Raw genomic sequence first — 13,272 nt, 5'->3', positions numbered from 1 at the left:
CCTCAGTTAAGATTGTGAGTGACTCTCTTAGCTCCTGAGACTCTGCTGCGCAAGGGAATAAAACCTTGGTTGCCATTTCCTTTCCATCAGTAGCAACTAAATTCACACTCTAACTGGAGATTTCTGTGAAATAAGTCTAAAGACACTCCATGTGGAAAGAGTGACAAAGTGAGCAGTGCCCACCCTTTTTTTCAGTAAAATTCATTGATGGACATTCACATGGTGGCTCAGTGGCGAAGACGCTGACCTTTTTGATCAGAAAGGTCGGCAGTTTGGCAGCCTAGCGCCGCGTAGTGGAGTGAGCTCCCGTTACTTGTCCCAGCTTCTGCCAATGTAGCATTTTGAAAGCCCATAAAAAAATGCAAATAAAAAAATAGGAATCACCTTTGGTGGGAAGGTAACAGAATTTGGTGCACCTTTGACATGTAGTCATTCCAGCCACATGAGCACGGAGATGTCTTCAGACAGTGCTAGCTCTTTGGCTTTGAAACAGAGATGAGCACCGCCCCTAGTTGGGAATGACTAGTACATATGCACAAGGGGAACCTTTACCTTTACCTAATGCTCAGATACAGCAACTCAAAAGGTAGCAAGCAACAGCAGCAAAGAAGAAATATTTGGAGACTCCTCCCATCCCCTGGAGATGGTGGGGCAGAAGTCTGCAGCAAATCACAGGTTTCATATCAAAGTTATCATATGCAGAAGGAATGTGATGATGAAAGGCAAACAGCAGAGAAAAGTAACTTCAAATGGTTGCATTCATAAGGGCTCTTTGTGGGAAGAATATGCTGGTGCCTTTCAAGACAGACAGACAGACAGACAGATGTGTGTGACATAAGTGGCATATTTCCAATGGTAGTGGTGAAATAAGAATATTCTGCATTTACCTGGAAGAAAAACTAAAAAGATCTTTTCTCTTAGGCAACTGAGAGTATGTTAATACATCCAGGTGTGATTTTATTTTTCAGGGAACAAGAGTTCCATGCATATTTTTCTTGTGTTGTTCTGTCTTTCCTCTCCCAATGTAATGTTTCTGATCAGAAAAAAGATGGAAGAATTAAAAAAGAAGAGAAGCGAGGGTACCTACTCTAAAAATTCTGTATGAGTGAGAGCAACTGCATAATAATTGCCTCGTGTAGAAGCATTTTACTGCTCTTTTCCACAAAGGTTTTACATTGCAAGAAATTGGAATATAGAATTGTGTTGCAAATTCATAACAATTAGAAGAGTGGCAATGAATTAACTATACTGAAATCATTTTCACTCCATCAGGATCAACCTTATTTCAATCTAGATGCCATCCAGTATGTTGGACTTCAGATGTCATCATTCCTAATCTAAATGCAGTGCTTTCTAGAACTTTTTTTTAGTTTCAACACATTTGGAATACATTGTTTTGAAAAATCACCTGGAAATTGCTTTTGGGTTCTGCTCACATCCATAAAGTTGGCTTTACTTCCTGTTCCAATCTCATTAATCTCAGACATGATGTCAAGCTGAAGAAATTTCCTGAGATATCTGCTGGCAGGATTTAAATTGGACAACCTCACTTCAAGTATTTCCATTTCCCATTAGCCTTTTTGCCCTTTAATTGCCATTTTGTGAGAAAGACATAGAGTATTTTTTTGCAGCGGTCACATAAGCACCCTTGTAAATGGCCTACCGCTTAATCGGTTTAGTTGCATACTTATGAATAATGGTAGGTTGCACTCTCTTTCTGATACTGGCCTATACTGGCTGTGGTTGCTAGGCAACCAGCATGCATTTTCCATCCATTGGAGCTGGCAAAATGGCCACCTAGCATGGTTGCCTTTAAAACAGAGTGTAACTAAAGGATGGAGCACTACTAAGGAAGTTAAATAATCCAGGTTAAGAGTTCTTAATGATAGAAACTCTCATGTCAGTGATTTCATCTAACTATATAGCACTAATATAGCATCCAGAATGTGAAGCTGAAACATTAAAATGCCAGTAATCCAAAACAGCTCTTCTACATCAAGGTAATGCAAGAGGCCAATGCAAAGCATCAGTGGTTCCAGGAAAGAAATTCAGATCATGTTTCACAATCTGGGATTTTTCAGATGCTTTGGCTGGAATACGAACAAGCTCTATAGCTGACACATCTAGAGAGTGCCAAATAAGGCTGAAGTAACTTGGGGAAATGGCTGGGGAATGCAGCAGTCAAGAGAGCCATGTAGATGAATGATTAAGGAAGGAGGCTGGCAAGTTTGTGTATAAAAGATGATAAGATGACATAACCTAAATAGACGCTAGAAAAAATGCAGGCTCTGAGTTTGCTGAGGCACAAATGTAGGCCAAACCTGCATTTTACATGAGGTAAATTAGTAGGTTTCTGGGCTGCTGGATTTCTGTGTTACAACCTTGAGAGGCATCTCAGGGGGCACTTTGAGCAGATGATTGCATGGAGCCCAGAAAATCTCTGTGATATACAAGCCTTTCAAATATCACATATAATGCCAAGCATGGTACTGCCATTAAATCATAGCACACTTATTTGTGGCATTGTAACTAAACTGAACATACATTTGGCATAAGGACACAAAGCTTTTTAAATTCGTTATGTCTCCTGAATGGGTAAAATGCTGCCCTGTTTGATTTCATTTGGTGACAGATTTGTTTGACGTTACTGCATTTGCCAGTGTCTTTTATACATGGCTGATGTGCTTGGATTTTCTCATTCATCTAAATCAGTGTTTCTCACTGTTTCCCACAGCTCTGCTGGCTGGGGGATTCTGGGAGTTGAAGTCCACAGGACTTAAAGTCGCCAAGGTTGAGAAACACTGATCTAAATAGTTCATCTGTATAGTTCAGAATGAGCACAACTGGTGTGGTGACTTTTGAAAACTTTCTTAATAATACTGAAAGTTAGCAAATGCCAATAGCACATAGCTATGGAAACAAATTATCAGTTCTTCAAATGCCCGGTACACACTGAATTGCAAAAACAAATGTATAATTCTATACAATAATGCTTAATCATCTTTTGCAACTCAACAGTTACTAGAACCTTGGTGACAATCAAAAAGAGATTATCTGCCTTGAATCCAAGGGATTTTTAACTCTTTTCCAATAAGCAAATCCGTACACACCCAAAAGTTCCTGACTTTGAGATAAAATATCTAAAACTGTAATCTAAGAAGTGCATGCATTTCCTGTCTTGCAGACTTCAACTTTTAAAACAGGCCTTGATTTGAAATGTCTGTTCCGTCTCCCTGTACTCAGACTGGCCCTAGTAGTCAGATTAATCTCTCAGCAGCCTTCTTTCAGTGCAGTACTTGAAAATCAAGAAGAAAGGATCCCATCAGCTACCAATCAGATATCATCTCAGAAGAAAGGCTCAGACTGATCAAAAGAAAGTCACTGAATACAAGTGCTTCTAAATAAAGGGGCATTTTTGTTCACGATGTACTGTATCAGGTTTAACTAGGACATTTGCCATTAATTGTATTTCTTTGTATATATGTTTAGCAAAATAGTATTTAATTATGTATGTTAATAAATCACAGAATATATTTGCATGTTTAGAGCTCTATATAAAAGAGAGTTGAATTAGATGATAAAGAGAAAAAATACAAAGCTGTTCATTGTTTACAAATACTACCTTGTACTTGACTAGTGGGTAATCTTATGTAAATTAATGTTTGAAGCTGATAGGAAGTGTTGAAAACACGACTCGATATGCCCTACCTGTAGAAAGGGAAGTGGACAACATTACCTGGTAACCCAGTACTCTGATCACAATTTGAGAAACATAATTTGAGAAACAGTAGCATATTCTTTCCTACATTTAGTTATTTATTTGCAAAATTTATATTGCCATGAGTGCACATAGTGACTCAAGGTGGCTTACAAAAATATAAAAACACCATGTAAAAGAAAAATAATAAAATAACCCTCAATCTCCTACCTCAGCGACAATATACATTCATACTAACCATTTAATGAGCTCCATCCTGCTCTGGGTTCCCCGGACCTGCTGACAGAACCACGTCTTCAGGGGGTTTCGAAAGAGTGTTAGAGTGGGGGCCAGTCTAATCCCTGAGGGGATAAGAGAGTGAGGGAGCCATCGTGGAGAAGGGCCATTTTCTGGGTGCTTTTACTGTGGAACAGGCACACATACTTTTCTTTCTGCCCTTCTTAAGAATATAAGAAGAACCCTTAGCTGAATTAGTTCAATTACTTCAAGACCCATCTTTGGCTTATCACACATAATAGCCATAGTAGCCAACTATTTTTCCATTTTAAGCCAAAAATGGAAACATATCCCTCTCTCACCATTGCTGATGGGCCATTATTAGTTGAGGGCCTCCTGCCCAACCCAATGGACACACTGAATCTTTAGGACTAATATCCCCTTGATAGATTTGTTCTCCATGAATGCATTCAGTTCCCTTCTAAAGTCATCCATTAGTGGCCATCATTGTATCTTGGGCTAATGCATTTCACATGTGCTATGTGAATGCTCCCCTCATTGTTTTAAGGCTCTTTCCAGTCAGCATTAATTGGAGGATCCCTAGTCCTAGTGACTAAAGATAAGAAGAAAAACCTCCTAGCCACTTTCTACATACCACGAACGCTTTCATACACCTTGATCATGCCTTCCTGACACCTTTTATTCTAAGCAAAAGAATTGAAGATGTTCTAGCTTTCTCTAGTGCTCAGTCAGTCCCCCTAATTATTCTGGTTGTTCTCCTTTGCATGTTTTTCAGTCTTATTACATCCTTTTTTTCAAAAGGAGATCTGATTAACATTTGTAGCCAGATATTTTCCTCATTTATTTATTTAGATAACAAGACAAGGAAGGGTGCAAATTGTGAGAGCGTCACCACTGGAAGCTTTTAAGAAGAGACTGGATTGTCATTTGTCAGAAATGGTGTACATGGGTCTCCTGTTTGGATGAGGTGGGTTGGCCTAGATGACCTACAAGGTCCTTCCCAATTCTGTTATTCTGTTATGGTCACTTTTGTACGTAAGATAAATCTCCTCTTCTCTGTTGTATAAAATCAGTGTTATTGTCAACATGGCTAACACCATGTCTCTTGTTTTTCCTTTCCTCTTTTCATTTTAAAAAACAGATAGAAGGCAGCCAAGTGGTGAATCTCTACAGTCTTGACTATTCCTCAGTCTTAGTGTAGCTTGTGACCACAGCTTGCTGCTCCTTAACACCAGGATAACTATTCCTCTCAAGTGGAGGCACGTAATTGAATTTAAAACAACATTTATGCGGAAATTCAGACATACAATAAATTTAGCACAGGCAACAAATACCCAGAGTTAACTGGCAGCGCTTCAGAGTAGACCAGATTAGGAAACCAAACTCATTCATGCTAATACTACTTTTATTATAAAGCTATAGTAACAGAATTTTGCAAATATGAGTCTGCTTCCCCATTTATTCCTTTATTTTCAGGAAAACTAGGGAGGATCTTGCCTAAGATATTTCTCAGGTTATAGTTCTGACCCAGATTCAGATTTCTTTTATCAGAGCATTGTCTTGGTTGAGAGCTCTTTCTCCTGTTCCTCAAGATTATTTCTTCTTTCTATTACACCAATCCAGTATATTTAAAAATAATAATAACTGGAAGCATTTGTTTTGTTATTGTTATTAATTTGTTGTTTTGTCATCTTTTGTGTAATTAATACTCCTTGATTGCAATGTATTAAATCAATTGCAATGTATTAAAAAAATAGTTTATCCAAACTATGGCCTTAGCCCAATGTATGAAATCAGTCACTGACTTAGATCTATTAATTTATTTATATCTATTTTCAGAAAGACTTATGTCTGAGTTTAGTTGAGATTTTAAAGAAACAAAACAAAAATCTTTATGTTGCCTGCATTGAGAAGCTTTTCCAGCTTTAGTAAAAATTGAACATGACAAGAACAAATAATCTGCTCAGTGGGAAACACAGTTGTATGGCATTATGAGGATTCTCTGCATCGTTCTGGTTTCCATTCCCAGCTTTCCCCAAGAGTCCAGTGCTTCCTTTATTTCTATTGTGTAGTCTATTTTGCCAGAATTGCACATACAATCCCAAAATGCACGTTTACAGGGAAGGGAAATAGAAAAACCACAAAGGTTGAATAAATATAAAGCCTTTGAAGGAAATATGCAAGCTCCAAAAAAAGCCTAGTGGTGGCCCTTTTGGAAAATGGTGAGAACAGAGATAAAATGGAGTGTCCAATGTCCAATCTAAGAAGCTTTCTACAAAGAGTAGCATTTTGTTATAGGTCTTTCTTTTTATCTTACAGGATTAGGCACTCTCTGAGCAACTGAGCAATTGCCACCGATATGAACTTTTAACTAACCTCGATTAGCTGAAGTACTTAATCTTTGCTCTCATTTGCCCTTGCAAAACTGAACTTTTTACTTGTTTGATTTTTTTTGTTCCAAGGAGACCCAGATTATTTTGTATTTGATCAATCTAATGGCTCCAGTCCTTCTTTCATTAAAATAAATAAGCCTTGTTCTCCTAATATTTGTTCAAGAAATCTTTTTAAATCTCCATTACTATAAACTTCACTGATGTCCTTCAAGGCCTTTCATGGATGAAATTATCCTTTGTTAGGAAAATAAAAGAATGCAACAAGCATGAGGTCTACTCCTTTTTAATTTCTTTAAAAGCCTACCTGCTCTCCAAAGGTGGGAGTTAATTGCCTAGATGTTGCTAGATTCAGAAGTTATATTTCTGCATAACTTAATGGAAATGAGCATGTATTAAAATTGCATGCACACCAGAGGTGAGTTGCTCCCGTTCGGCCTGGATCGGGCAAACTGGTAGTGCTGGCAGCAGGAGGCTCTGCCCACCCGCCCGGACGTTTCTGCACATGTGCAGAAGCAGGGGTAAAATCCTACCAGTTCAGACCAGTTCAGGAGAACCAGTAACAGACATTGGGCCTGGAGCACTGAACCGATAGGGACCACTGGCTGGCCACGCCCCTGAACTGGTCCCCTGGTTGCCGCTCACTCATCCCGCCCCCACCCAGTATCTGCTTTCCGCTGTCCCAGCCTGCCTCCACTACTCCCTTCCCCACAGCCTGTAGCCCTGCCATGCTTGCCTGCCTTCCACGCGGCCTTCCCGGTGTCCCCATGGCCAGCTTGCAAAGGCAGGCAAGTGGAAGGCTGTGTGGAAGGCAGGCAAGCATGTTTGGGCCAGCTAACAGCCTACTCCCTTCCCCACAGCCCTGCCATGCTTGCCTGTCTTCCACAAGGCCTTCCTGGCAGTCCCCCACACCTGCTTGCCTTCCAAGGTCAGTGTCCAGCCCAGCCTGGCCAGTGGGTGGGTGGCCAGCCCTTGATGTAGAGCTTCTGCTCTGGGGCTGAGAGGGCCAGCAGTGATGGTGGTGCTCCAGGAGGCAGCACAAAGTGGATGTCCCAGGGCTGCTGCACATGCACATACCTGCCCTACCGGAGTGTAGCCGCCACCCCTCTCAGACCCAGAGCAGCAGCAGCAGCTGCACCAAGGGCCACCTGCCAATAGTCTTACCAATGTGCTGGGTCCTTGTGGCTCTTGGACCCCTCTTATGCAGCTCCCTGCTGACCCATTCACAAAATCTGCTATCTGCCCTGAGAAGCCATGAGCCTCTCTGCAGAGCCACATGGCTGAAGTGCCCCTAACATTTTCTCCACATTGCCTGGGACCGGCTGCTTTTTGCGATTCTACGTCCTTCACAGGCCAGCCACGGTCCACTTTATGTTGGCTCAGAAAGGAGGGAAATGGGGAGAAGCAGCAACCACTGTAACCAGATGCAGGAAGGAGAGCTTCAGCTCTCCTGTGCTGCCCAGGGCTCTCCTTGTGCAGGGCTCTCCTGCACTGCACAGAAGAGCTGGAGCTCTCCTCCTTGCATCTGGTGATGACTGCAGCTCCCCGTTCCCCTCCTTCCTGAGCCAACACGAAGGGGATATGGCACTGAGTCTCCTGTGCAGCGGGGATCTCCCGTGCTATGCCACCAGCTACTCACCTGACTGCACAGTGGTGGCAACAGGAGGAGTAGTCCCTGTCCTCAATGCCATGATCCCAGCCCAGGAGGATATTTTGCTGGTGCGCATACGCACATGTGAATAGAAAAAGAGAGAGAGTGTGTGATAAGAAAGAAAGAGAAAGAAAGAAAAAGAGAGAAAGAAAGAGAAATGTGCAAATCATGATAGTATCAGTTCTATGACTTAGAAAAGTTATTGTACAGCATGAAGCTCATAAAAGTCTTGTATTAAATAATATTCTTAATTGCTAGTCGCTTGCTTTTTCTGAAGAAGTGCCCAGTTGGGTTACAATAGCTTGCAGTCCTAAATATTGACTGCATGAAGGACATTTTCTGATCTTGCTAACACACATATCTGCTCTTGACTTGTTCTTTTTTCTTGTTTAAAATATGAATAAGGTCAATAACAAACAATGAGCAAATATCTTTACAATCTAAAAGACTTAAAACAACAATGGCTATAAAGAGAGAAAAAGCAAAAAATAATTTTAACAAAGGCCAGTTGTTGTTAGTTGCAAAGTTGTGCCTCACCCATCGTGACCCCATAGACAAAGTTCCTCCAGGCCTTCCTGTCCTCTACCATCCTCTGGAGTCAATTTAAGCTCACACCTACTGCTTCAGTGACTCCATCCAGCTCATTCTCTGTTGTTCCATTCTTCTTTTGCCCTCAATCTTCCCAGCATTAAGCTCTTCTCCAGTGAGTTCTTCCTTCTCATTAGGTGGCCAAAGTATTTGAGTTTTTCATGTTCAGGATCTGGCCTTCTAAAGAGCAATAATAAGGGTTGATCTCCTCTAGGACTGACCAGTTTCATTGCCTTGCAGTCCAAGGGACTTGCAGGAGTCTGGAGCTAAACAAATATCCCCAAAATGAAACCATTCAAATAGTTAAGTTCATTTATTGGAACATGCCTGGATGAGCTTAAAAATAAGAGAAATGTAAAGCAGATCTGGATCTTTTCTTTTCATCCACCCCTTTCCTATTATTTTGTTTTAAACATTGTTTGTTAGCACTTTAAATGGCAGGCTAAATGCAAGCATTCCTGCATACCAACATATCTGCAATACTATTTCCTTTCACGCTAAAGAGTGTCATGTGAAACACAAAACGGATGTATGGAATTGTAAGACCCAAAATTGAAAGCATGACACAAGAAACAAACTACATCTAACTAAAATCAACATCGTTCATCATTCCTCTTTTATACTTTCTAACCTTGCAAACAATCCTTGCTTGTATTATATTTCGTACACCTCTTCCTTCTTGGCCTTTTGTTCTTTAAACTTCTTATTTCTGATATTCTATCCAACCATAACTTTTTCAATTTTTCCTTTTCCCTCAATCCATTCAATCTTTTTATTGTTTATTTTGTGATTTAATCCTCATTGTATGACCCAACCCGTCCCTTTCATACTATTCGGTCTTTTGTATCTACCCACCTGCATACAGCATTCTTTGCATCCTCTTTCTATTCAATCTGTTGAGGCAGAGGCTTCAACAGGAATCTGCCAGTAACTTTTTCAACCAACATTTATATATAAAATAAAATATATTTTTTATTTATTAGTCAGAAAAGGTGCTAACACACCTGTGATTTTGTACTACCAAATATTGCTCTCTTCTTACATTATCTACTTTTTCACGTAGGGCTCAATTTGCCTCTTTCTGCAATTATTATTTCAATTTTTTCTGTGCTTTTTTCCCCCCAAATCTACTTTCCCCCAATATCTATGGTATGATGTTAGCAACAATGGTCTCGGAATTTCTCATTACCCTTGCATTCTTCATTAATTCTCTAAATTTTTCATTATGAACAACTGAATCATATTTTTAGATTTAAATTAATTTGTTTGCTGGGTATATGCTTAAAACATATATTTGAAACAAACATGTACTTTACCTAAAATACCAAACAGCACCATTCTTGCTCACTCAAGGGTTTCCAAATGGCCTAATGACTTTTTTCTGTACTGACATGTTTTTCCCACCCATCATTCACGTCATCTAACAGAATAATTTTTCCTCAGGTTTGCATTTCTTCATAATGTTGCACGATTGCAAAACCCATCTCTCCCTCCCCCCCCCCATTATCACCATTCACTGGAGCGTAGCATGCAGCTGTCACCGGCAAATGGATTTCTTCTTTCATATGTACCCACAAATCCTAAATGACACCAATTTATGCATTCTGACATACATTTTAGTTCTTTCATGGGTAATTAAATTTAAACATTCATGTCCCTTCAGAACACGCACAGAAAGTAAGAGAGAATAGCTGTGCACATGAAATCCTACTCACATAATTGTCAGAATCGAAATACGTAGGTGGGAACAGTCCAGTGTATTTTATCATGGAAATATAGTCCACATTTCCTATTTACCTCTCTTGAACTAGACAAGCATATTCTCCCTCACTTTGAAATAAAATTATTTGGGCTTAAGGAAGTGTTAGCAAATTCTAAAAATAAACCTAAGTAAATGTGGTATCTCGCCAATCTTCCCTTTTCTCATTATTCCTTAAGCACAAAGTGATCTCTGCTCATGATAGATTGGTTTGCATCTGTTTGTCCCAGAGACTGTTAAAGGAGGAAATAAATCACCATTCTGGAAACCCTCTGTGAAGATACGTATATGCCAAAAATGATAACTCATGATTTTTAATTAAACATAAATCGTAGTAGGTTTTTTTCCACTCTACATAGCAAGGAAATTTCAGTTACCCAATTGGGGAAAAAATGCATCTGAGAAGTAGGCTCTAGTCATCCCTTTATTGCTTGAAAAGATTGATCTAGTGTGATGCAGAAATCAATGGCAATAAAGAAGCCATAATATTACACCATATTCCAGCTTAGTGATATGGGTGATCCAGGATTTTTCATTAGTTTAACTGAGTATTTAGAGTTGGAAGGCCAGGTATGAGAAGATTTATTGGAGCATCTGCCTCCTTTTCTACACACAGGCCTTCCTAACAAACAACCTGCATTCAGGATGCTCGGCCAGAAATGGAAGTTCTGCATAAAAAGAAGATATGGATGAAAGCATTCAACTTTGTCATGATGTCCTTTTAAAAATAAAACAGAGATATGCTGTATAGATGATACAACTGGACAATGTCTGCTACAATTCTTCACTTTTTATTATTTAAAATGTAAGATTGTGATTTTCAGGCATATATTTACATTCATAATCTGCATAATGAGTAAACTGCTAGATTTTCAAAAAGAACCCAGAAATGATAGCCAATCAACATTTGCTGCTTGCTTGTTTTGTTTGAAGCAAGGTATGGAAAATAACTGCTTAATTCTACAATATTCATTTTTAAAATGAGGAAACAACATAATTTCCAGTGGAATCTATAACTGAAGGTGGAGGAATCAAAAGACTAGCAATATCTTGCAGAAAAAGAAGCAATGGAGGCAACCCCCACCCCCAAATTCCTAGTGCCTTTATCAGACTGTTTCCAAGAGAATATACAGGTAGTCCTCAACTTACAACCACAATTGAGCCCAAAATTTATGTCGCTAAGTAAGAAATTTGTTAAATGAGTTTTGCCCCATTTTACAACTTTTCTTAACACAGTTGTTAAGTGAATCACTGCAAGTTGTTAAATTAGTAACATGGTTGTTAAGTGAATCTGGCTTCCCCATTGACTTTGCTTGTCAGAAGGTCGCAAAAGGGGGTCATGTGACCCCAGGACACTGCAACTGTCATAAATATGAACCAGTTGCCAAGCAAATGTAAATCACATGACCAAGGGGCTGGTGCAAGAATCATAAGTGTGAAAAATGGTCATAAGACACTTTTTTTAGTGCTGTTGTAACATTGAATGGTCACTGAGAAAACTGTTGTAGGTCAAAGAGTACCTTCAGTCTGGTGAGATTCTTGTAAATAGGCAAGCAACAATAAAGAAGCAACTCTGATCAGCTCATAAGACAGTGATGGCGAACCTTTTGTGGCTCGTGTGCCAAAAGTGAGTGGAGCCCAGGGGGGTCGTGTGTGGGAGTGCCACACCCATGCCATGCGTACGACCCCAATTTGCATGCATGCACAACCCCAGTGCGCATGCATGCATGGCCAGCACTCCCCCCCCCCATTTTTGGTGTGCTTTTTTCATCCTCCCTAGGCTTCAGAGGGTTTATAAGAGTCTGAGGAGGGTGAAAACATCCCCCCTAGAGCCCCTCTGGAGGCTTCGGGAGCTTCCCTGAAGCCTCTGGAGCGTGAAAAACCAGCCCTATGGGCAAACCGGAAGTTCAGGAATGTACTTCCAGTTTGCTCATAGGGTCATTTTTTGCCCTCTGGAGCCTGAAGGCTCTTCTTTTGAGGCCATTTTTTGCCCTCCGGAGGCTTCTGAGCTTCCCTGAAGCCTCCGGAGGACTAAAACCGGCCCTACAAGCAAACTGGAAGTACGTTCCTGAACTTCCGTTTTGCCCATAGGGCTGGTTTTTCATGCTCCGGAGCCTTCAGGGAAGCTCCTGAAGCCTCCGGAGAGCGAAAAAATGGCCTCAAAAGAAGGGCAAAGTCAGCTGGCCAGCATGCAGGGCAACGCCTCACATGCCTGGACAAGTGGCTCCGCGTGCCATAGGTTCGCCATCACGGTCATAAAATGTTTGATAGCAAACTCTTCAGGGAAGAGGCTAAATGTTCATGGTTGTACAGGTGAACAAATAGAGAAATGCATTGTAAACAAAGGTATACCAGATAGAAAATTGTATGTGCCAAGTAATAAACTCTGGAAGCAGTATTTTCTTTGGCTCCAGCTTTGGTGTTTTATGGACTCTGTGAATGTAAATGCACCTTTTCATACACAGCTACAAGCCGAATGAAAAGCACCTTTTTATAAAGTATAGATAAAAATCCACGGTAAAACAGTTCTTTTGACACTTTGATAGTTTGGATTGAGGCACCATTCTACGTTATTGGATTAACTGTCCCAACATTGTATTTAATTCTGAATCTACCTTCATACTAGGCACAGAAAAAGTGGTTTATTCAAGGTTTGCAACAATGTTCATTTCTTGCATTGCTTAATCCATAATTAACTGACAGCCCCTCACCCTTCCTTCTTATCCAATATTTATTAGCTCATGCCTCAAAAGAGATGGTATTCTTTGCTATAGTGAGGAAAGCATCCAGTTTCCAAATTTCCATTGCTAAGCAAGACAATTAAGTGAGTTGTACCCTGTTTTATGACCGTTTGCCATAGTTGATAAGTGAATTATACGCTTGTTAAGGGAAACTGGTTTTCCCCATTGACTTTGCTTGTTGGAAGCCA

The sequence above is a fragment of the Thamnophis sirtalis genome, unplaced genomic scaffold (assembly GCF_051295495.1).
Source record: "Thamnophis sirtalis isolate CommonGarterSnake01/CBP01778 unplaced genomic scaffold, rThaSir2_p1.2 scaffold_6, whole genome shotgun sequence".
Taxonomy (NCBI): Eukaryota; Metazoa; Chordata; class Lepidosauria; order Squamata; family Natricidae; genus Thamnophis; species Thamnophis sirtalis.
This window is presented reverse-complemented; position numbering follows the sequence as displayed.